The sequence below is a fragment of the Cherax quadricarinatus genome, chromosome 37 (genome assembly GCF_038502225.1).
Source record: "Cherax quadricarinatus isolate ZL_2023a chromosome 37, ASM3850222v1, whole genome shotgun sequence".
NCBI lineage: Eukaryota > Metazoa > Arthropoda > Malacostraca > Decapoda > Parastacidae > Cherax > Cherax quadricarinatus.
In genome coordinates this window covers 13,999,980-14,027,357 of record NC_091328.1, presented here as the reverse complement: position 1 = coordinate 14,027,357, position 27,378 = coordinate 13,999,980, and positions in this window count along the sequence as shown.

Below are 27,378 nucleotides of genomic sequence, written 5' to 3'. Positions count from 1 at the left end.
TCATAGTGATAGATCTACTGAGGCTACGTTCATGTTATCATAGTGATAGATCTACTGAGGCTACGTTCATGTTATCATAGTGATAGATCTACTGAGGCTACGTTCATGTTATCATAGTGATAGATCTACTGAGGCTACGTTCATGTTATCATAGTGATAGATCTACTGAGGCTACGTTCATGTTATAATAGTGATAGATCTACTGAGGCTACGTTCATGTTATAATAGTGATAGATCTACTGAGGCTACGTTCATGTTATAATAGTGATAGATCTACTGAGGCTACGTTCATGTTATCATAGTGATAGATCTACTGAGGCTACGTTCATGTTATCATAGTGATAGATCTACTGAGGCTACGTTCATGTTATAATAGTGATAGATCTACTGAGGCTACGTTCATGTTATCATAGTGATAGATCTACTGAGGCTACGTTCATGTTATAATAGTGATAGATCTACTGAGGCTACGTTCATGTTATCATAGTGATAGATCTACTGAGGCTACGTTCATGTTATAATAGTGATAGATCTACTGAGGCTACGTTCATGTTATCATAGTGATAGATCTACTGAGGCTACGTTCATGTTATAATAGTGATAGATCTACTGAGGCTACGTTCATGTTATCATAGTGATAGATCTACTGAGGCTACGTTCATGTTATAATAGTGATAGATCTACTGAGGCTACGTTCATGTTATCATAGTGATAGATCTACTGAGGCTACGTTCATGTTATCATAGTGATAGATCTACTGAGGCTACGTTCATGTTATCATAGTGATAGATCTACTGAGGCTACGTTCATGTTATCACGAGCACAAATATTGTAGACAATTATTTCAGAGAACCGACAAGTTGATAAATTAGACACATGTACAACACTTGGGTAAGTTTACTGAGGAAAGGTTTCTCCACACAGTGTCTTCACTCGTATGCTGTATTATTTTCAAGATTGCTGGACTGATTGTATCGACTCCAGGCTGGGGGACTGATTACCTCACACTCATTCTGATCATCATTCTTCTTTGTATAGGACTAATGAAGCCACGGCATGGCGAAACGTTTCCTCAATAAAAATACGCAAGTGTTGCACATGTATCTAATTTATCAGCACAAACATTGATGAAAAGTGTTGTCCTCCTTCTGTCCCCCATTACAGTCCCCATCACTGCCCCATCGCTGCCCCCATTACAATGCTAATTACGTGTCAGGTAGTGGCGGCGACGCCTTAATGAATATGGGGTTTTTAAAATGTCACCCAAGGGTAGGGAAGTGGAGAGAGGGAAACAGAGGAGAGCGAGGCAGAGAAGGAGAGGGAGGCAGGGGAGGAGAAGAGGGAGGCAGAGAAGAAGAGGGAGGCAGGGGAGGAGAAGAGGGAGGCAGAGAAGAAGAGGGAGGCAGAGAAGGAGAAAATGGAGACAGAGGAGAAGAGGGAGACAGAGAGAGGGTGATACACAAACGATGGAAGGCAGAGGGAAGGCAAGAGGGAGAGACGGAAAGAGAGGAAGACAGAGGGAGGGAGAGATAGGAGGGCAAAGCAGATAAGAGGGGAGGGAGAAAATGAATGGGAGAAATGTTTTGGAAAGTCGAAACACGAAAGAAATTATGTATTTTTAAATTAAATTTATGAAAAATTGTATACATCAGCAGGGTGCTGCCACACTGTTGACTGTGATAGTTGCATGTAAATACCAGTGACACAGTGTGTACAACAGTTATGTTTCTTCTGTTATGTTCCTTCACACAGCAGGTGTTACATGCATCACGTGTTGAAATGTGTCAGCCTGAGCTGGGAAACTTCAGTAGTGTCAGCCTGAGCTGGGAGACTTCAGTAGTGTCAGCCTGAGCTGGGAGACTTCAGTAGTGTCAGCCTGAGCTGGGAGACTTCAGTGGTGTCAGCCTGAGCTGGGAGACTTCAGTAGTGTCAGCCTGAGCTGGGAGACTTCAGTAGTGTCAGCCTGAGCTGGGAGACTTCAGTAGTGTCAGCCTGAGCTGGGAGACTTCAGTAGTGTCAGCCTGAGCTGGGAGACTTCAGTAGTGTCAGCCTGAGCTGGGAGACTTCAGTAGTGTCAGCCTGAGCTGGGAGACTTCAGTAGTGTCAGCCTGAGCTGGGAGACTTCAGTAGTGTCAGCCTGAGCTGGGAGACTTCAGTAGTGTCAGCCTGAGCTGGGAGACTTCAGTAGTGTCAGCCTGAGCTGGGAGACTTCAGTAGTGTCAGCCTGAGCTGGGAGACTTCAGTAGTGTCAGCCTGAGCTGGGAGACTTCAGTAGTGTCAGCCTGAGCTGGGAGACTTCAGTAAGTCAATAACGATATCGTCAAGTATTCCATTAAATATTTATTATCTACGACATCACTAAAGACTTAGTTACTGCACTATTAGTGTTACTATTACTTAAGAAATACCATCTCTGAGAATGGTGTATCACACACACAAGAGAGACAGTCTCCAAGATATCTCCTTCATTATTGTTCACGAGAACAAAATTTCTACATAGAGTAAGAAGAGAAAGGCGAAGAAGGGTGGGGGGAGGAATTTGGGCTAGATTATGTATTATATACAATGTCGTGCCGAATAGGTAAAACTTGCTATTTTGGCATAAATAGCAACGCTCTTCTTGCCGAATAAGGCAAGTCAAAATTTGTGTAGCCAATAATTTCGCAAAAATCATTCGGAACCTAACTAAAAATACATTTTTCATTGTATTTGTTTATTATTAAATTATTGTAAACTTATCTCCTACGGGTTTAGCGCTTCCTCATAATTATAATAATGTAAACTTATCTAAAATATATTTAGTTGGACTAGGATTTTATTCATTTAAATCTTAAATACCAGAGAGAAGATAGTATTACTGAATGAGTCTATTGTGTCGAGAGGAAAATTGAGAACAAACCCAGTACTGTGTTCTCCACTGTCCTCAGACACAAAAGTCTCTCAGTTTCTCCCTTCACCATAGTCTGGTGTCTCAGCGCCGTGCTGTAGCCTCAGCAAGAGTCCACTAATTTCTCTCTCCCTTCATTCTGTCTTATCTCCTCCTCTTCCTCCTCCTCCCTCATTATGCCTCCATCGTTAAGGTGAAATATAACACCTAATGTAAGGTCTACCTTTAAATCAGGTTAAAAGAGGTCACCTCCCCCAGACAGCGGAGGGACGGCCAAGATACCCACCTGACAGCCACGATACCCACCTGATAGCAAAGCTACCCACCTGACGGCCAAGCTACCCACCTGAGGGCCAAAATACCCACCTGGCGGCCAAGCTACCCACCTGACGGCCAAGCTACCTACCTGACGGCCAAGCTACCTACCTGACGGCCAAGCTACCTACCTGACGGCTAAGCTACTCACTTGGCGGTCAAGATACCCACCTGACGGCCAAGCTATTCACTGCAAATCCTGATTCACTGGGTAACTAGCTTTGACAGGTTGAACATGAAGGCTGTTTGACTGGAAAGGAAGAGATTTCTCAAGGCATTTATTAAAAGGTATCCCTCAAGGTACTCGTCACAGATATCCCTTAATGGTATTCATCACACAGAGGTATTCCCCAAAGCATTCTTCACAGGCAGGTATTCCTTAACGGTATCCATCAAAGAGAGGTATTCTCCAAAGCATTCTACACATACAGGTATCCCTTAAAGAAAGGTATTCCCCAAAGCATTCTTCGCAGACAGGTATTCCTTAATGATATTCATCACAGGGAGGTATCCCTCTAGGTATTTCTTATGGTTGCATCAAGACCTCTTCGCCAGCATCACTCTTCAAGGGGCCACTCTTCAAGGGGCCACTCTTCAAGGGGCCACTCTTCAAAGGGCCACTCCTCAAGGGGCCACTCTTCAAGGGACCACTCTTCAAGGGGCCACTCTTCAAAGGGCCACTCTTCAAGGGACCACTCTTCAAGGGGCCACTCTTCAAGAGGCCACTCTTGAAAGGGCCACTCTTCAAGGGCCACTCTTCAAAGGGCCACTCTTCAAGGGACCACTCTTCAATGGGCCACTCTTCAAGGGTCCACTCTTCAAGGGGCCACTCTTCAAAGGGCCATTCTTCAAGGGGCCACTCTTCAAGGGACCACTCTTCAAAGGGCCACTCTTCAAGGGGCCACTTCAAGGGGCCACTCTTCAAAGGGCCACTCTTCAAGGGACCACTCTTCAAGGGACCACTCTTCAAGGGACCACTCTTCAAGGGGCCACTCTTCAAGGGGCCACTCTTCAAGGGGCCACTCTTCAAGGGGCCACTCTTCAAGGGACCACTCTTCAAGGGACCACTCTTCAAGGGACCACTCTTCAAGGGACCCCAAAATGAGATACAGCAGCCAGACTAATAGCAATACAAAAAATGAAGATGCAAATCGTACGAGGAGCGAAGGATGTACTTTTCCCAACTTTGCTCTATTTCCTTCTTTTCCCTGCCAGTGGAAGTTTACACGTTGTAAGAGAGCTGACCCCTTAGCACCACGTGTGCATAAACAGATGGCTCATATATATGGATATTTTTTTGTGGTTGGCGTGGAAAGTTTGAAGTGTTGCGGGGAGGGAGGAGGCTGTGGGTGATGGAGATGACTGGCCTTGCATAGTTTACGTGCTTGAAGACGTGTGAGGAGCGAAGCGAAAGGGAGGGGTAGAGAGAGGAAAAGAGCTGTTGATGGGGAGAATGAAGAGGAGGATGAGGAGGAGAATGATGTGGTTATCTGCTGAGTACTGAATAGTGGTCTGGCTGTCAGTGCTTGTGTCTTGAAAGATCCGGTCAGGGTAGTATAGCAGGAGGCTCTCTCCACCCTACATGGGTGGTTGAGCAGAAATAACTTTGTGTATTGAATGAACCTGCAAGAATATTTGAGCATTTAATGCGAACGGAAAAAGTAGAGTTTGGACCTCCTCTTGCTGCTGCTGCTGCTGCTGCTGCTGCTGCTGCTGCTGCTGCTGCTGCTGCTGCTGCTGCTGCTGCTGCTGCTGCTGCTGCTGCTGCTGCTGCTGCTGCTGCTGCTGCTGCTGCTGCTGCTGCTGCTGCTGCTGCTGCTGCTGCTGCTGCTGCTGCTGCTGCTGCTGCTGCTGCTGCTGCTGCTGCTGCTGCTGCTGCTGCTGCTGCTGCTGCTGCTGCTGCTGCTGCTGCTGCTGCTGCTGCTGCTGCTGCTGCTTCTTCTTCTTCTTCTTCTTCTTCTTCTTCTTCTTCTTCTTCTTCTTCTTCTTCTTCTTCTTCTTCTTCTTCTTCTTCTTCTTCTTCTTCTTCTTCTTCTTCTTCTTCTTCTTCTTCTTCTTCTTCTTCCCTGTTTCGCCATCTTGCCCTAGGGAGTCCAATGTTTCATCAGCAGTGTACCACACTGCCAGCCTCAGCCAGCAGCAGTGTCTCTCAATAAACAGTCGCCTACACTGTGTGGAGTGGAGTATCTGTCAACAGGAAGTCTCCTACCACACTTACAAAGTGCTTCTCCAAATATTTCTAAAAGGACCGTATCGTTTGTGCACATACATCTGAAGACAGCCTTTTTCAATATATTCTAAAAAAAAAAAGCCCTCACCCACATTTGTATTAATCTTAGTATAAGTTTTGTTGGTAGGTAAGTTTATTTAGGCATAGATACACATAAGTACAATTATCATACATAATGTAAATTACCAAGGATAACTCATCAGCTGGACACGCTTTATTAATGTATTTGAGCTCCTCAGTAACCACAACACCGATAATATTTTAATTATGTTAATGGTATAAAATACGGACAAGTGACCACCTCATACATACCTGTTCTCCAGGCTGAGGGACTGACCACCTCATACATTCCTCTTTTCGCTGAGGGACTGATGTGCTGTAGGTCAACTGAGGTCACACGTTGACCTCACCAACCAGTGTAAATTGTCACACTCCTTGCCTTAGCAGGGAAGTGTTAGAAAACGCCTGGCGCCGTAAGTCTCAGGTCTTTCGTTCTTTATGGCGACAGTAAGGAATGGTTAGAGACTGGCAAAATCTACCTTGGGTGTGAAAACACGTGGTGTGACCCATGGAGAGTGAACCATCAAAACCTGGGGTTAAGGGGGGATACATACAGGGCGATATAAGCTCTAGGAAACAGCTAGAGAGGACGCCGGGTCGCCATCTGGAGAAGACCCGGGCCGGAAGTACCGGCAAATCACTAATGAATGCTAGAGAGGAGATTCTGGGCACGAGGTTCAGTCGGACCTGCTGCCTGTGTGCAGAGCTCTGGGAGAAGGCTGCTGGAGAGTCTCTGGAGGAGAGACTGTTGGAAACAAGGGGCAGAGTACTGGCCTGGAGCAGTGCTCGTCCTGTGTAGGTCTTGGGATCTGTGGTTAGAATCTGACGGAGTTCCTGAGGTGAATTGTTCTTCGGAACTTACTGTAAGTAAATATTCTGTTTCTTCGGTTAAATTGTAACTCTTGTCTCACTCCATACCTATTTATCTAAATCCAATAGTGTTCTCCTGCTCCCAGTTATATTAATGTACAAAGACTTAATAAACCGTTGGAGTAGAATAGCAATATTCAATGTCTCCGTTATTTGTTTATTTAATTTATTATTTTATTTCAAGTACTGGGGGTGAGTAGTGTAGAGTTAATATGAGGTTGTGGTGGTCACCACTGACCTGTCATATTACTTACCTACCTCCTTCCCTCTCCTGCGTACTCCCTTCCTTTACTCCATTATTCCGCCTTATCCCCGTTATCATTCCCCGATTCATTACCCCCCTATATGACACTGACCACCTCATATATACCTCTTCTCGCTGAGGGACTGACCACCTCATAGCTACATCTCCACGACTTGTGTTGTCACCACTATATTTCGACAGCAGCAGTCAGCTCATCGGGCGAAACGTCTCGTCAATCAAGAAACCAAACTGTGAAAAGCATGTGACTTACTCATCAGCCTTCAATTTTGGTTTCATCAAAGCCGTCAGGGTCTTCAAAATCATATTTGTTTCACATTACTGAATCCCTAATGCATAACATTACTTTGATGATTAAGACACATGTGCAACAGTTGGATATCTTTATTGTTGAGACCTTTCACCTACACAGTAGGCTTCTTCAGTCAGATACAGAGGCAGCAGGTGTAGCAGTGAAATGAAGATGTAATCAGTCTAAGGTCATCTTCATTTCACTGCTACACCTGCTGTCTCTGTATCTGACTGAAGGAGTCTACTGTGTAGGCGAAACGTCTCAGCAATGAAGATACCCAGCTGTTGCACATGTCTTATTCATCAACTTGTCGGTTTTGTATACCATTATCCACAAAACTTAACGTTCATTAATGCCAGTTTTCACATCTCCGGCAAGTGAATCACCATTGCCAGGTCCCACTGATTATATCCAGGGCTCCGAATGTACCATAATTCCACCGAATAACTCGAGTCCCTCCAGGTATAAAAATTCCACTGAATATATCCAGCTCCCTCTGAATATGCCAAAAATTACATTATACCCACGTCTCTCATACCAAAATTCAAATATACTCAGGTCCCAGTGAATATACCAAAGTTCCAATATACCCCAGCTCCCAATGAATATACCAAAGTTCCAGTATACCCCAGCTCCCAGTGAATATACCAAAGTTTCAATATACCCAGCTCCCAATGAATATACCAAAGTTCCAATATACCCCAGCTCCCAATGAATATACCAAAGTTCCAATATACCCCAGCTCCCAATGAATATACCAAAGTTTCAATATACTCAGCTCCCAATGAATATACCAAAGTTTCAATATACTCAGCTCCCAATATACTCGGGTCCCAGTGAATATACCAAGGTTCCATTATACCCAACTCCCAGTGAATATACCAAAGTTCCAATAGACTCGGCTCCCTCTGAATATACCAAAATTCAACCAGTTTCGAGTCATCCGCAAACTTCGCGATTTTTAATATAAACTCAGTCTGAAGATAACTGGCGTTAATTACCGAGATAATTAAGCCCAGGACTGATTACAGAGGTTCTTGATCAGCCGATCAGGTACTGATCACTGAGGTTCTTTGATGGGTGCTAATACCGACAAGGCAACTACAGTAGCACTGATTGATGTAGTAAACTACATCAATCAGTGTAGATAAATGGTTCAGAGAACCGACTGTAATCAATCCAGTCTTCTCAAGACTGGAGGACTGATACATCGACTCCAGGCTGAGGGACTGGTTACCTCAAACTCCTTCTCATCTTCACCATTCTTCTTTGTATGGACTGATGAAGCCACTGTGTGGCGAAACGTCTCAATAAAGATACCCAAGTGTTGCGCACGTCTCTAATTTATCTACATCAATAAGAACGTCATGCAAACCTACATCAATGGAGACATTTTAAGCGTATTTTTTGGAATATTCCAAGAGGTCTGTTGTCTTGATTAATGTCAATTAATATAGTATCTGCCATTAATTTTTAATATCTAGGGGGGGAGGGAATAAGTTTTAATAGATATTTCGTGAAGGCTGGCAGGAGAGCTTGCTGGGTTCCGTGTCTGGGTATTTAGTAGTTTTTTTTTTTTTACAAAAACTTCAGAGTGGGCAGTAGTTTGAAGCTTGTGCCTTGTCTCCTTCTTGAATTCTGGAGAAACCTTTGCTCGTTTTCAGTCACTTGGTACTTTACAATATTATTATTGTTGTTATTATTATTATTAAAGGGATAAACCTGTATGAAACACATAGCCTAGTGATGTATTAGTGTGTATGCAGTTTGGTGGTCTCTCTAAAGATTCAGGCGAGGAGGAGAAAGAGGAAGAGAGAGTGGGAACAAGGAAGTGGAGGAGGAGAGGAGCAAGACAGGAGAAGAGGAGAAAAGAGGGAGACGTCAGCGTTTGATCCTCGCAATTAAAGGCTGAAAAATTGGACGACAGTGAACAAGAAGAAATTTCTCTCTCTCTCTCTCCCTACTCTGCCTTCCTCCTTTGTCTTGGAGGCGACTAACAAAGCTGAAGGAAGGACAAAACACTTCCTGTCGAGGTCTCAATGTAGGAGAGAAATGTGAATTTTGAGAGCGAGCACCCAGGTGAGAGCTGGTAATATATGAGAGAGAGAGAGGATAATGAGGTGAGAGGAATGGGAAAGGAGGGGGAGACGGGATGTTAATGAGGTGAAAGGGAGGGGGAGAGGGAATGTTAATGAAGTGAAAGGAACGGTGAGAGAAATATTCATGCCTCCCGATCAACAAGACTGTTACTGGTAGTCACAAGCAAGCCAACTTGTCAACCACAATACACAAATAACCCACACAAAGGTGAAAGAAGCTTACGACGACGTTTTGATCCGATTTGGACCATTTATAAGTAACAATGTGACCTTGTAAATGGTCCAAGACAGACCGAAACGTCGTCGTAAGCTTCTCTCTCCTATGTGCGGGTATTTGTGTATTGTTCCAGTCACGATATTGTGCCTTTTTGTTCTTGTCAACCACAGCCCGGCTTGTCAGCAACTGACTTTAAAAAGTTAACCAGATACCTGCTGAGGCTCATCTTAGTGGGCAGTAGATGGAGAACCCCTTAAATGTCGAGCCCAAGTCACCACTCTGGCTAATTTCCTAGAGAATAAAGATATTTATTGCCGGGTCTGATAGCGAGGATGGTGTTGCCTGTGCTGGGGTCACTCGTAACAACTGTTAATGTACAAGACTCAAGCACCACCAAGAGAGACAGTACGCTGTTGTTAAATGAATTTCACGCAAGCCTCGCTACTCCTGTTCTGGCTTAACTTGTTTCTTGGATCATTGTTCATAATTACTGAGGTGCCTGTAGGGTCCTCGGGAAGTTTATAATTACCGAGGTACTTGTAGGGTCCTCGGGAAGTTTATAATTACCGAGGTACTTGTAGGGTCCTCGGGAAGTTTATAATTACCGAGGTACTTGTAGGGTCCTCGGGAAGTTTATAATTACCGAGGTACTTGTAGGGTCCTCGGGAACTTTATAATTACCGAGGTACTTGTAGGGTCCTCGGGAACTTTATAATTACCGAGGTACTTGTAGGGTCCTCGGGAACTTTATAATTACCGAGGTACTTGTAGGGTCCTCGGGAACTTTATAATTACCGAGGTACTTGTAGGGTCCTCGGGAACTTTATAATTACCGAGGTACTTGTAGGGTCCTCGGGAACTTTATAATTACCGAGGTACTTGTAGGGTCCTCGGGAACTTTATAATTACCGAGGTACTTGTAGGGTCCTCGGGAAGTTTATAATTACCGAGGTACTTGTAGGGTCCTCGGGAAGTTTATAATTACCGAGGTACTTGTAGGGTCCTCGGGAAGTTTATAATTACCGAGGTACTTGTAGGGTCCTCGGGAACTTTATAATTACCGAGGTACTTGTAGGGTCCTCGGGAAGTTTATAATTACCGAGGTACTTGTAGGGTCCTCGGGAACTTTATAATTACCGAGGTACTTGTAGGGTCCTCGGGAAGTTTATAATTACCGAGGTACTTGTAGGGTCCTCGGGAACTTTATAATTACCGAGGTACTTGTAGGGTCCTCGGGAAGTTTATAATTACCGAGGTACTTGTAGGGTCCTCGGGAACTTTATAATTACCGAGGTACTTGTAGGGTCCTCGGGAAGTTTATAATTACCGAGGTACTTGTAGGGTCCTCGGGAAGTTTATAATTACCGAGGTACTTGTAGGGTCCTCGGGAAGTTTATAATTACCGAGGTACTTGTAGGGTCCTCGGGAACTTTATAATTACCGAGGTACTTGTAGGGTCCTCGGGAAGTTTATAATTACCGAGGTACTTGTAGGGTCCTCGGGAACTTTATAATTACCGAGGTACTTGTAGGGTCCTCGGGAACTTTATAATTACCGAGGTACTTGTAGGGTCCTCGGGAAGTTTATAATTACCGAGGTACTTGTAGGGTCCTCGGGAAGTTTATAATTACCGAGGTACTTGTAGGGTCCTCGGGAACTTTATAATTACCGAGGTACTTGTAGGGTCCTCGGGAAGTTTATAATTACCGAGGTACTTGTAGGGTCCTCGGGAACTTTATAATTACCGAGGTACTTGTAGGGTCCTCGGGAACTTTATAATTACCGAGGTACTTGTAGGGTCCTCGGGAACTTTATAATTACCGAGGTACTTGTAGGGTCCTCGGGAACTTTATAATTACCGAGGTACTTGTAGGGTCCTCGGGAACTTTATAATTACCGAGGTACTTGTAGGGTCCTCGGGAACTTTATAATTACCGAGGTACTTGTAGGGTCCTCGGGAACTTTATAATTACCGAGGTACTTGTAGGGTCCTCGGGAAGTTTATAATTACCGAGGTACTTGTAGGGTCCTCGGGAACTTTATAATTACCGAGGTACTTGTAGGGTCCTCGGGAAGTTTATAATTACCGAGGTACTTGTAGGGTCCTCGGGAACTTTATAATTACCGAGGTACTTGTAGGGTCCTCGGGAACTTTATAATTACCGAGGTACTTGTAGGGTCCTCGGGAACTTTATAATTACCGAAGTGTCTGTAGGGTCCTCGGGAACTTTATAATTACCGAAGTGTCTGTAGGGTCCTCGGGAACTTTATAATTACCGAGGTGCCTGTAGGGTCCTCGGGAACTTTATAATTACCGAGGTGCCGAGGTGTACGTGTTGTATGTATTTTTCTTATTTCTAAGAGCACAGAATGACTTACAAGCTCTGAGTGCTTATAAATAACATTGCAACAACTACTGCTACCACTATTAATATTGTTACTATTGCTACTATTACTACCTTCCTTTAAGACGTCTTTAATACAAAAATGTGATTGGCGTGGGTCAGCTGATGGGTGGCGTGGGTCACCCGTATGATGGGTGGCGTGGGTCACCCGTGTGATGGGTGGCGTGGGTCACCCGTGTGATGGGTGGCGTGGGTCACACGTGTGATGGGTGGCGTGGGTCATCCGTGTGATGGGTGGCGTGGGTCACCCGTGTGATGGGTGGCGTGGGTCACCCGTGTGATGGGTGGCGTGGGTCACCCGTGTGATGGGTGGCGTGGGTCACCCGTGTGATGGGTGGCGTGGGTCACCCGTGTGATGGGTGGCGTGGGTCACCCATGTGATGGGTGGCGTGGGTCACCCGTGTGATGGGTGGCGTGGGTCACCCATGTGATGGGTGGCGTGGGTCACCCATGTGATGGATGGCGTGGGTCATCCGTGTGATGGGTGGCGTGGGTCACCCATGTGATGGGTGGCGTGGGTCACCCATGTGATGGGTGGCGTGGGTCACCCGTGTGATGGGTGGCGTGGGTCACCCATGTGATGGGTGGCGTGGGTCATCCATCACTAATACGGGACGTAAATTACTTGTTGATACTGAACAAGGGCGGCGCCTGCACTCTGTCAGGATAACATCTATATCCATACCCATCCCCGCCCACGCCCATCCCCGCCCTCGGTGACGCCCACGCCAGCGAGGGTTGAAAGTACAGCATTCTGGCGGGCGTAGGTAAGCATATGGTGCAAGTCATCATCAGAAGAGGAGGTGCGCTGACTTGTTATCCAATGTGCTTAATGCTGGCCGCCGCACCCTCCGTAATGCTGGCCGCCGCAACCTCCGTAATGCTGGCCTCCGCACCCTCCGTAATGCTGGCCGCCGCATCCTCCGTAATGCTGGCCGCCGCACCCTCCGTAATGCTGGCCGCCGCACCCTCCGTAATGCTGGCCGCCGCAACCTCCGTAATGCTGGCCTCCGCACCCTCCGTAATGCTGGCCGCCGCATCCTCCGTAATGCTTGCCGCCGCACCCTCCGTAATGCTGGCCGCCGCACCCTCCGTAATGCTGGCCGCCGCACCCTCCGTAATGCTGGCCGCCGCACCCTCCGTAATGCTGGCCGCCGTAACCTTCGTAATGCTGGCCTCCGCACCCTCCGTAATGCTGGCCGCCGCATCCTGGCCGCCGCAACCTCCGTAATGCTGGCCGCCGCAACCTCCGTCCGTAATGCTGGCCTCCGCACCCTCCGTAATGCTGGCCGCCGCACCCTCCGTAATGCTGGCCGCCGCACCCTCCGTAATGCTGGCCGCCGCACCCTCCGTAATGCTGGCCGCCGCAACCTCCGTAATGCTGGCCGCCGCACCCTCCGTAATGCTGGCCGCCGCACCCTCCGTAATGCTGGCCGCCGCAACCTCCGTAATGCTGGCCGCCGCAACCTCCGTAATGCTGGCCGCCGCAACCTCCGTAATGCTGGCCGCCGCACTCCGTAATGCTGGCCGCCGCACTCCGTAATGCTGGCCGCCGCAACCTCCGTAATGCTGGCCGCCGCAACCTCCGTAATGCTGGCCGCCGCACTCCGTAATGCTGGCCGCCGCAACCTCCGTAATGCTGGCCCTCCTGACATGAAACTCCACTCCGTCTCCTCTACGACCATAATAAATAAGAGTTATATTGCTTCACACCCTAACGCCCAGAGATTCATGGCAAGACAAAGAAAAAAATATATGAGCGTGGATATACTAGAAGAATTATTTAAAGGAACAGCGTAGGACAGATATTATAATGTAGTCTACCTGGAGTTGTTGGTGGATGGCTTAAGACCCCAGTGTAAGACCCCCAGTGTAAGACCCCAGTGTAGGACCCCCAGTGTAAGACCCCCAGTGTAAGACCCCAGTGTAAGACCCCCAGTGTAAGACCCCCAGTGTAAGACCCCCAGTGTAACACCCCAGTGTAAGACCCCCAGTGTAAGACCCCAGTGTAAGACCCCAGTGTAGGACCCCCAGTGTAAGACCCCAGTGTAAGACCCCCTGTGTAAGACCCCAGTGTAAGACCCCCAGTGTAAGACCCCCAGTGTAAGATCCCAGTGTAAGACCCCAGTGTAAGACCCCCAGTGTAAGACCCCAGTGTAAGACCCCCAGTGTAGGACCCCAGTGTAAGACCCCCTGTGTAAGACCCCCAGTGTAAGACCCCAGTGTAAGACCTCAGTGTAGGACCCCAGTGTAAGACCCCCTGTGTAAGATCCCAGTGTAAGACCCCAGTGTAGGACCCCAGTGTAAGACCCCCAGTGTAAGATCCCAGTGTAAGACCCCAGTGTAAGACCCCAGTGTAGGACCCCCAGTGTAAAACCCCAGTGTAAGAACCCCAGTGTAAGACCCCCAGTGTAAGACCCCAGTGTAAGACCCCAGTGTAGGACCCCAGTGTAGGACCCCAGTGTAAGACCCCCAGTGTAAGACCCCAGTGTAGGACCCCAGTGTAAGACCCCCTGTGTAAGATCCCAGTGTAAGACCCCAGTGTAGGACCCCAGTGTAAGACCCCCAGTGTAAGATCCCAGTGTAAGACCCCAGTGTAAGACCCCAGTGTAAGACCCCAGTGTAGGACCCCAGTGTAAGACCCCCAGTGTAAAACCCCAGTGTAAGACCCCCAGTGTAAGACCCCCAGTGTAAGACCCCCTGTGTAAGACCCCAGTGTAAGACCCCAGTGTAAGACCCCAGTGTAAGACCCCAGTGTAAGACCCCAGTGTAGGACCCCAGTGTAGGACCCCAGTGTAAGACCCCCAGTGTAAGACCCCAGTGTAAGACCCCAGTGTAAGACCCCAGTGTAAGACCTCAGTCTAAGACCCCAGTCTAAGACCTCAGTCTAAAACCCCAGTCTAATTCCTCAGTCTAAGACCTCAGTCTAAGACCTCAGTCTAAGACCTCAGTCTAAGACCTCAGTCTAATTCCTCAGTCTAAAGGTCCATTCTAAGTATTCAAAATTTGGGTTAATGGAATGTGTTGTAGCGGACGAGTGTTGATGACTTTCAGAAATGAAATATTTTAGAATACATAGCAACTCGTAAGTTATAATGGCGGCGATATAGAATGGTTTGACATGTCAAAATTGTTTTAAAGCCTTTAACTCTGTCCATGTTCGTCCGGCCTATAAGTATTATAGGCATCAAGCTGAGGAATTATACACTTCTGCAACACTTGGGAATGTTTATTGTGGAAACGTTTCGCCAACAAGTGACTTCGTCAGTCCGGTACAGAGATGAATGGTGGAAGATTGATGAGGAGTTGGAGGTAACTTGTCCCTCAGCCTAGATTTGTTTGTTGATTTCTATGGTTACTCCGTGACCCGGTACCAGATCAACCAGGTTGCTGGTGCCAGCATCACGCACTGGCTGGATTTACATTTTATTTCCAAGTTTGGCACAATAACGATACACCTACACTGATGACAACGCATTCGTTCCAGTGTTTTCGTTAAAATGAGACGTTATTTGCTGAAACATGATGTAACATTCTGACATCATGTATGAATGTGATAGTTTATTCAGAGATGTTCGTTTGGTTGGTGGGTTTGAAGACTATCTACTACAGGACAGATATGAATCTGGATGTTTATATTCTAATATATATAAACCTATGTACTGTACATACACTGATGTATATTGTGGCAACGTTTCGCTCTCCGATATATTGTCGGTAATTCTACGAACATTAATACTATACTAATTGAGATGAGTTTACACTTCCGTGTATATACACTGAGAGATTCACACCTTAATGTATATAAGTTGAGAGGTATAATGCACTTCTCGGTGTATATATATATACACTGAGAGACATGACCTCTCAGTACACAGCCTGGCGATGCTAACGTTCTCAATGTTACAACGTGAAGGAATGTCTTAGTGAGTGTGTAGCTTTGATGTACACAGAGAGGGCAGTGATGTACACACAGGGAACTATGATGTACACACAGAGAGGGCATCAGATAAGGCATAATTGACAGGGTGATGATTGCCGGGCCGAACCTAAACGAGGTGATTATGTAGTCATGGGATGATGAGGGCGTGCTCCACCCTCCACCCACACGCCCTCGCCCACCACCCACACGCCCTCGCCCTCCCGTACACTCACCCGAATTTTCTTCATCACTGCGACTGCTTCATAAACACGTATTTATCTTCTAACCACTCGGTATTTACCCAATTCCATGAATGAGTTACATTTTGTGAGGAATATATTCAAGTATTTTGTGTGATAAATGATTTTGAAAACAGACAAGTTGAAGATTGAGACACTTATGCAACATATGGGAATCTTTACAGTCCAGTAGAAAGAAGAAAGGTGCAAGGAGAGGAAGAGTTTGAGGTAATCAGTCTCTCAGCCTGGAATCGATGTGTTCAGTCGATCATTATAACCTTAGTTTTTAAAAGGGTGGAGCGATAAGCCAGTGGAAGGCCTCTGTCAGATGACCAAAAACTCCAGTGGCAGGTCATCACATGACTAAGACCCACGTCAGAAAACACTTGTCTTGTTTCCTGACGAATCTTACCTAATACCATTGTTATACAATATTTTCCACAATCTACGAGTAGATTAATCATCAATGGTAGACTGGAAGCCTCCGACCACAGTACTCTGAGCACTTCACGTCTCCTCCGACCACAGTACTCTGAGCACTTCACGTCTCCTCCGACCACAGTACTCTGAGCACTTCACGTCTCCTCCGACCACAGTACTCTGAGCACTTCACGTCTCCTCCGACCACAGTACTCTGAGCACTTCACGTCTCCTCCGACCACAGTACTCTGAGCACTTCACGTCTCCACGTGTCTTTCAAAACAGTAATTAAACATTACGAGAACACATTGAAAATATTTTGAAAATACACTGAACTGAAAATACCCCGAAAATATGAAAATATCTTAAAAAAATTCCCTGAAAATACAGAGAAAAAATGCAATGAAAGTACCCTGAAAATATCTTATAATACCCTGAAAATACACAGAAAATTTCACAGAAAATAAAGAAATTTATACAGATAATTCGCTTTATGAACTGTTGAAAAAAAAATGTTAGGTTAGGTCACTATAAAATAAGTCACTGTGAAACAAGTCACTATAAAATAAGTCACTGTGAAACAAGTCACTATAAAATAAGTCACTGTGAAACAAGTCACTATAAAATAAGTCACTGTGAAACAAGTCACTATAAAATAAGTCACTGTGAAACAAGACACTATAAAATAAGTCACTGTGAAACAAGTCACTATAAAATAAGTCACTGTGAAACAAGTCACTATAAAATAAGTCACTGTGAAACAAGTCACTATAAAATAAGTCACTGTGAAACAAGTCACTATAAAATAAGTCACTGTGAAACAAGTCACTATAAAATAAGTCACTGTGAAACAAGTCACTATAAAATAAGTCACTGTGAAACAAGTCACTATAAAATAAGTCACTGTGAAACAAGTCACTATAAAATAAGTCACTGTGAAACAAGACACTATAAATTAAGTCACTGTGAAACAAGTCACTATAAAATAAGTCACAAGACACTATAAAATAAGTCATTGTGAAACAAGTCACTATAAAATAAGTCATTGTGAAACAAGACACTATAAAATAAGTCATTGTGAAACAAGACACTATAAAATAAGTCACTGTGAAACAAGTCACTATAAAATAAGTCACTGTGAAGCAAGTCACTGTGAAACAAGTCACTATAAAATAAGTCATTGTGAAACAAGACACTATAAAATAAGTCATTGTGAAACAAGACACTATAAAATAAGTCATTGTGAAACAAGACACTATAAAATAAGTCATTGTGAAACAAGACACTATAAAATAAGTCACTGTGAAACAAGTCACTATAAAATAAGTCACTGTGAAACAAGACACTATAAAATAAGTCACTGTGAAACAAGTCACTATAAATTAAGTCACTGTGAAACAAGACACTATAAAATAAGTCACTGTGAAACAAGTCACTATAAAATAAGTCACTGTGAAACAAGTCACTATAAAATAAGTCACTGTGAAACAAGACACTATAAAATAAGTCACTGTGAAACAAGACACTATAAAATAAGTCACTGTGAAACAAGTCACTATAAAATAAGTCACTGTGAAACAAGACACTATAAAATAAGTCACTGTGAAACAAGTCACTATAAAATAAGTCACTGTGAAACAAGACACTATAAAATAAGTCACTGTGAAACAAGACACTATAAAATAAGTCACTGTGAAACAAGTCACTATAAAATAAGTCACTGTGAAACAAGTCACTATAAAATAAGTCACTGTGAAACAAGTCACTATAAAATAAGTCACTGTGAAACAAGTCACTATAAAATAAGTCACTGTGAAACAAGTCACTATAAAATAAGTCACTGTGAAACAAGTCACTATAAAATAAGTCATTGTGAAATAAGTCGCTATAAAATAAGTCACTGTGAAACAAATCACCGTGGCTAATTATAGTTTTCATCAGTTATATTTATTTCATTTCCTGACCATCCTCAAGCTGAAGAAATTCTTCCTGACGTCACTGTGGCTCACCTGTCTTTTGTTCCAGTTGTTGGTGGAGAGGGGGGCATCACTCCCAGTTTTCCTTAGTAACTGTCCCGCGGGCAGGTTGGTAGCGCGCACTGTTCTCATACTGAGTGTTCGTGGTTCGATCCCCGGCATGGGTGAGAATGTTGGGCATGTTTCCTTACACTTGTTGTCCCTGTTCCCCTAGCAATATGTTGGTACCTGGGTGTTAGTCGACTGTTGTGGGTCGCATCCTGGGGGAAAAGATTAAAAGGACCACAATGGAAATAAGACACAGTCCTCGATGACGCACAGACTTTTTCAGGTTATTCTGGGTGGCTGACTCTCCCCGGGTTAAAAATCCCAACAAAATTTTATCATAAAGCACTCGGATAACTTAGGCAATTTGTTTCCCTAGTTTTTGTCAGTATTGCTGTTTGTACGTCACTGTCTTGTAGCTGTTTCTGTTAAGCGAGTTTCTAAAGAGTCGCCAAGACTTTTTAGAAACTCTTTCAGTGTTAGCATTCATCACTGATGTTATTCTATTTTACATAAATATACTGATGTTCACTACACTTTTACATAAATACACTGATATTCACTGCATTATTCCTATAATCAAAAACTAAGCGCTAAACCCACAGGGGTCATAGAGGGCTGCAGGGTAGGGTGTACTAACGGTTTAATATACTTGATCAGAGGCTAGCGAGGGTGGAGAGTATAACAGAGGGAGAGTTAGTAAGGACGGTGAGGAGTGCTAAAGGAAATATAATTCAAAGTTTGTGTAATAAGTGTGTTGGTGTCAAAGGTCAAATAGGGAGTCTGTCAAAGGTGAGGGATGGTCACTATAGTTTTACATAAATACTGAAGTACACTTCAAGTTATAAATAATTCTTTAAATCAGTTCGAAAACATATTTCTTCACTACCTCATCAGTGTCTTAAGGATTTTTATTATCTTTGCTAACACTTACGTAGACTTACTGTACGCTGTTTACTTATTTATGATATTTTTTTTCTTTCGCTGTTTGGACTTTTTCCTCGATCTTTTCGTTTTCCCTGTTAATAATTCTGACCTTGTTTATGGTCGCCAGACCTCACTCACACTACCTCCCTATGTGGCGCCTTAACCCGCGATCTGTATACACTACTTGTTTCTCTGGTGCATTGATATAGTATCGCTCGTGTGGTCAAAACATACAGGAGAATGAAATAACTGGAGAACATAACTGATTTTCATTGGTGTGCCCTGCCCTAGGAAGCAACATGGCTTTTAACCAGGAGACCTAGTTTTTTGTGACATCTGTAGCTGAGTGGTCTAAGGCGTCATATAGAGAACTAAGCCATTTTCGGAATAGCATCCAAACGTTTGTTTGAATCCTGCTGACCACGATCATTTTAGAGTAATTGGAGGCATTTTCTGATTATATATATATATATATATATATATATATATATATATATATATATATATATATATATATATATATATATATATATATATATATATATATATAACCGTTGTGGGATCTGATAGTGAGGTGCTGGCCTGACCCCTTATATAGCTTCCTTGTATGCTTTACTTTCATAGTTCCTTGATAATGTGAGTAGTCACGAAAGCGCTTGGAATTTCTCTATTTTTTCAGAGTGGTTGTTTTGCATATTCCGAAATCACTTGTTTACTGTGATCTTATTGCATATATATATATATATATATATATATATATATATATATATATATATATATATATATATATATATATATATATATATATATATATATATATATATATATATATATATATATATATATATATATATATATATATATATATATATATATATATATATATATATACACGATTTGTGCCTTTATAATGTTATGTTTAGGTATCCTTGCTGGTATCTCTGGTTGAATATCAGAATGGTGTACAATACCGACAGGTTGGTAAGACTGTTAGACTATCGCCCACGTGTCTTAACAACCTGATATTATTGTATACATTTTAATATTCACTCTGTCAGACTGCAGCACAATGGCATCTTGGTACAGGAGAGAAAACTTGGACAACTTTTTTCAAGGAGAATAGTTGGAATTGAGAAGGACGTGACCTCTCAATGATTACATTCTTACTTCTGCTAGTGTACTACACCTCTCCTTCTGACAGTATTTAAGTCTATATATTGTCACTTCAATTTAACATTATTCCAGACTATGGAACAAAACTCTTCTTTAGGCTGATGGACTAAGTACATCATCTTCACATCTCTTACTGCTTCTGCCAACTTTTCTGTACTTGACTGAAGAAGCCTACTGTGTAGACGAAACGTTTCGGAATAAAGATGTCTAACTGTTGCACATTTGTCTTGCTTAACAATCTCTGGTTGAGGGAAAATGGTATTCCTTATTTGTCGTTTTAGTGCAACTGTGTGTGTTGTATTTGTCTTTTTTTATATGAAAAAAACGTAACTTGTGTGTTGTGTTACTCCGCTTTAACACGGCTTCACTCTTCTTATCGTTTTGAATAAAATATTTTTTGTAAAAATTTTGTTCGTTAAATAAAATGTATTGATATCGGGTACTAGATTTTTTTAAACTGACGTGAGGGAAAAAGACGCCGATAGAACTATTGTGTAAAGCTGTTGATTGACTAGTGTTGTCCTCAGTCAACACTACTATCATTGTAACTATTGTCAATACTACTATCATTATTACTATTGTTAACATTGTTGTCATTATCACTACAGTAAACACTGCTGTCATTATTACTGTTGTCACCACCGCTGTCATTACTGTTATCAACACTACTGTCATTATTACTGTCAACACTACTGTCATTATTACTATTGTTAACACTGCTGTCATTATTACTGTTGTCAACACTACTGTCATTATTACTGTTGTTAACACTACTGTCATTATTACTATTGTTAACACTACTGTCATTATTACTGTCAACACTACTGTCATTATTACTGTTGTCAACACTACTGTCATTATTACTATTGTTAACACTACTGTCATTATTACTGTTGTTAACACTACTGTCATTATTACTGTTGTCAGCACCGCTGTCATTACTGTTATCAACACTACTGTCATTATTACTGTCAACACTACTGTCATTATTACTGTTGTCAACACTACTGTCATTATTACTATTGTTAACACTACTGTCATTATTACTGCTGTTAACACTACTGTCATTATTACTATTGTTAACACTACTGTCATTATTACTATTGTTAACACTACTGTCATTATTACTGTTGTCAACACTACTGTCATTATTACTGTTGTTAACACTACTGTCATTATTACTATTGTTAACACTACTGTCATTATTACTATTGTTAACACTACTGTCATTATTACTGTTGTCAACACTACTGTCATTATTACTATTGTTAACACTACTGTCATTATTACTGTTGTCAACACTACTGTCATTATTACTATTGTTAACACTACTGTCATTATTACTGTTGTCAACACTGTCATTATTACTGTTAACACTACTGTCATTATTACTGTTGTCAACACTACTGTCATTATTACTGTTGTTAACACTACTGTCATTATTACTGTTGTCAACACTATTATTACTGTTGTCAACACTACTGTCATTATTACTGTTGTCAAGACTACTGTCATTATTACTGTTGTCAAGACTACTGTCATTATTACTGTTGTCAAGACTACTGTCATTATTACTGTTGTCAAGACTACTGTCATTATTACTGTTGTCAAGACTACTGTCATTATTACTGTTGTCAAGACTACTGTCATTATTACTATTGTTAACACTACTGTTATTATTACTGTTGTCAACACTACTGTCATTATTACTGCTGTCAACACTTCTGTCATTATTACTGTTGTCAACACTACTGTCATTATTACTGTTGTCAACACTGTCATTATTAATGTTGTCAAGACTACTGTCATTATTATTATTGTTAACACTACTGTCATTATTACTGTTGTCAACACTACTGTCATTATTAGTGTTGTCAACACTACTGTCATTATTACTGTTGTCAACACTACTGCCATTATTACTGTTAACACTACTGTCATTATTACTGTTGTTAACACTACTATCATTGTTACTGTTAACACTACTGTCATTATTATTGTTGTCAACACTACTGTCATTATTACTGTTGTCAACACTACTGTCATTATTACTGTTAACACTGCTGTCGTCATTACTGTTGTCAACACTACTGTCATTATTACTCTTGTCAACACTGTCATTATTACTCTTGTCAACACTACTGTCATTATTACTGTTAACACTACTGTCATTATTACTGTTGTCAACACTACTGTCATTATTACTGTTGTTAACACTACTGTCATTATTACTGTTAACACTGCTGTCATTATTACTGTTGTCAACACTACTGTCATTATTGCTGTTGTCAAGACTACTGTCATTATTGCTGTTGTCAAGACTACTGTCATTATTACTGTTGTCAACACTGTCATTATTACTGTTGTCAACACTACTGTCATTATTACTGTTGTCAACACTACTGTCATTATTACTGTTAACACTGCTGTCATTATTACTGTTGTCAACACTACTGTCATTATTACTGTTGTCAAGACTACTGTCATTATTACTGTTGTCAAGACTACTGTCATTATTACTGTTGTCAACACTGTCATTATTACTGTTGTCAACACTACTGTCATTATTACTGTTGTCAACACTACTGTCATTATTACTATTGTCACCACTATCATTACTATTGTCACCACTACTATCATCATTACTATTGTCACCACTATCATCATCATTTCTATTGTCACCACTAGCATGTCAGTGGTACTCGACTTGTCACAAAGTTGTAACACAAGGAACAGAATTACGAAACTTGGTAAAAAAAATGTCAGGGAAATTTATTAGGTTGAAAGAATATTGTACAGTCATACGACTTCTACACGCCAAGCTGACACAATATCCACATCCCTCCATTTCCAGATCCTACCGCTCGGTCGGAACGGAACTCGGACGTAAGTCGTGGAGGATCTGTACATAGTCGAAATTCGCACTTAGCATTTGAGCCAGAGGGAATAAGTGTGATCAAAGTTATAGTTCCTGCCTCCACTTCGTCACTTTACAGACTGTTCCACTTCCTGACAACTCTATGACTGAAGAAATACTTCTTAACATCCCTTTGGCTCTTCTGAGTCTTCAACTTCCACTTATGGCCCCTTGTTTCTGTGTCCCATCTCTGGAACATTGCGTTAAGAATTGTTCTAGTCACGGTATTGTGAATTTTTTTTTTATCATGAAACAAATTTTTCACTTGACGACCATAACAATGCTTTAATTATAGAGATGGTGAGTCATTATGGCTAAATTTCTCTTATGGAATTTCCGCTAAAAGCACCTCATGAACCTCCCCCCCCGCCCCCCTCAGTGAAAAACACACAGTGAAAATAAAGATAAACATGATGATCATCAAAGACAGCAGCGAGCGAGGGTTGCCTGCTGGGCACCATCTTCAGGAAGGTCGTCTCAAATCTTATCATCGCGCTGGTTTTTCCTGCCACTTTTCATTCGAGAGTGGGTCTACACTTTTTCCTGTCAGTTTTCGTTCCTCTTTCCCCTAGTTTTCATTTATTTTTCCTGCCAGTTGTCATTCTTCTTTCTCCTAGTTTTATTCCTCTTTCCCCCCCTAGTTTTCATTCCTTTTTCCCCTGGGAGTTTTCATTCGCTTTTCCTGACAGTTTCTACCCCCTTTTTCAATCAGTTTCCATCCCTCTTTCTCCTCAGTTTCCATCTATCTTCCCCTCAGTTTTCATCCCTCTTTTTCCCTCAGTTTCCCCTCAAGCAGAAGTCCTTGATGTGTGACCATCCAGAACGTTCGCCAGGATATTTAATGTCAGTTCTCACTTAACATACAAAAGACGTCTCTGAAATAGGTATTTTTTTCTGCTGGAGAGATGAAAGTCACTGCTCATAATCACCAGGGAATTGTGTTTTCTTAGGCGTCTCAGATTTTGTATATAAATTGTTTGTTCAACGGCAAGAAAGATGACACAGGCGTGGGAAATGTCTCTCTTGAAGATTTTGATGCCAAGATAAACGAGTTTTAGAGCCTTAACTAGTTATATATATATATATATATATATATATATATATATATATCTATATATATATATATATATATATATATATATATATATATATAGATATATATGCGCAATAAGATCACAGTAAATAGGTGACTTCAGAATATGCAAAACAACCACTGTGAAAGAATAGAGAAATTCCAAGCGCTTTCGTGACTACTCACATTTCTCCCACCGAAGCAGAGTGACCCAAAAAAGAAAGAAAATCACCAAAAAGAAAATACTTTCATTATCATTCAACACTTTCACCTCACTCACACATAATCACTGTTTTTGCAAAGGTGCTCAGAACACAACAGTTTAGAAGCATATACGTATAAAGATACACAACATATCCCTAAAAACTGCCAATATCCTGAACCCCTCCTTTAGAGTGCAGGCATTGTACTTCCCATTTCCAGGACTCAAGTCCGGCTATATAAAAATAACCAGTTAACCTGAATCCCTTCACTAAATATTACCCTGCTCACACTCCAACAGATCGTCAGGTCCCAATTACCATTCGTCTCCATTCACTCCTATCGAACACGCTCATGCACGCCTGCTGGAAATCCAAGCCCCTCGCTCACAAAACCTCCCTTACCCCTTCTAACCTTTTCGAGGACGACCCCTACCCCGCTTTCCTTCCCCTACAGATTTAAATGCTCTCCATGTCATTCTACTTTGATTCATTCTCTCTAAATGACCAAACCACCTCAACAACCCCTCTTCAGCCCTCTGACTAATACTTTTATTAACTCCACACCTAATCTCCACACTCCGATTTTTCTGCATAATATTTACACCACACATTGCCCTTAGACAGGACATCTCCACTGCCTCCAACCGCCTCCTCGCTGCTGCATTCACAACCCAAGCTTCACACCCATATAAGAGTGTTGGTACTACTATACTTTCATACATTCCCTTCTTTGTCTACATAGATAACGTTTTTTGTCTCCACATATACCTCAACGCACCACTCACCTTTTTTCCCTCATCAATTCTATGATTAACCTCATCCTTCATAAATCCATCCGCCGACACGTCAACTCCTAAGTATCTGAAAACATTCACTTCTTCCATACACCTCCTTCCCAATTTGATATCCAATTTTTCTTTATCTAAATCATTTGATACCTTCATCACCTTACTCTTTTCTATGTTCACTTTCAACTTTCTACCTTTACGCACACTCCCAAACTCATCCACTAACCTTTGCAATTTTTCTTTAGAATCTCCCATAAGCACAGTATCATCAGCAAAAAAACAACTGTGTCAATTCCCATTTTGTATTTGATTCCCCATAATTTAATCCCACCCTTCTCCCTAACACCCTAGCATTTACTTTTACAACCCCATCTATAAATATATTAAACAACCATGGTGACATTACACATCCCTGTCTAAGACCTACTTTTACCGGGAAGTAGTCTCCCTCTCTTCTGCACACCCTAACCTGAGCCTCACTATCCTCGTAAAAACTCTTTACAGCATTTAATAACTTACCACCTATTCCATATACTTGCAACATCTGTCACATTGCTCCCCTATCCACTCTATTATATGCCATTTCCAAATCCATAAATGCAATAAAAACTTCCCTACCTTTATCTAAATACTGTTCACATATATGCTTCAATGTAAACACTTGATCTACACATCCACTATCCACTCTGAAACCTCCTTGCTCATCCGCAATCCTACATTCTGTCTTACCTCTAATTCTTTCAATTATAACTCTACCGTATACTTTTCCTGGTATACTCAGTAAACTTATTCCTCTATAATTTTTACTCTCTCTTTTGTCCCCCTTCCCTTTATATGAAGGGACTATACATGCTCTCCTCCAATCGCTAGGTACCTTCCCCTCTTTCATACATTTATTAAACAAAAATACCAACCACTCCAACACTATATCTCCCCCTGCTTTTAACATTTCTGTCATGATCCCGTCAGTTCCAGCTGCGTTATCCCCTTTCATTCTAGGTAATGCCTCACGCACCTCCCCCACACTCGCATCCTGTTTTTCTTCACTCCTAAAAGATGGTATACCTCCCTGGCCAGTGCATGAAATTACCACTTCCCTTTCTTCGTCGACATTTAAAAGTTCCTCAAAATGTTCTCGCCATCTACCTAATACCTCCCTCTCCCCATCTACTAACTCCCCTACTCTGTTTTTAACTGACAAATCCATACTTTCCCTAGGCTTTCTTAACTTGTTTAACTCACTCCAAATTTTTTTCTTATTTTCATTAAAATTTCTTGACAGTGCCTCTCCCACTCTGTCATCTGCTCTCCTTTTGCGCTCTCTCACCACTCTCTTCACCTTTCTTTTACTCTCCATATACTCTACCCTTCTTATAACACTTCTGCTTTGTAAAAAACCTCTCATAAGCTAACTTTTTCTCTTTTATCACACCCTCTACTTCATCATTCCACCAATCACTTCTCTTTCCTCCTGCCCCCACCCTCCTGTAACCACAAACTTCTGCCCCACATTCTAATACTGCATTTTTGAAACTATTCCAACCCTCTTCAACCCCCCACTACTCATATGTGCACCAGCCCACCTTTCTGCCAATAGTCGCTTATATCTCCCGAACTTCCTCCTCCCTTAGTTTATACACTTTCACCAACCTCTTACTTGTTGCCATTTTCCTCTTTTTCCATCTACCTCTTACTCTAACTGTAGCTACAACTAGATAATGATCCGATTTATCAGTTGCCCCTCTATGAACATGTACATCCTGGAGCCTACCCGTCAACCTTTCGTCCACCAATACATAATCTAACTACTTTCATTACATGCTACATCATACCTTGTATATTTATTTATCCTCTTTTTCATAAAATATGTATTACTTATTACCAAACCTCCTTACATTATATTATTTATATTATATTGTATTATATATATATATATATATATATATATATATATATATATATATATATATATATATATATATATATATATATATATATATATATTATGTGTGTGTGTGGTGTTAAAAATGGTTTCTGACAAAGGCAGAAATATTCCGAT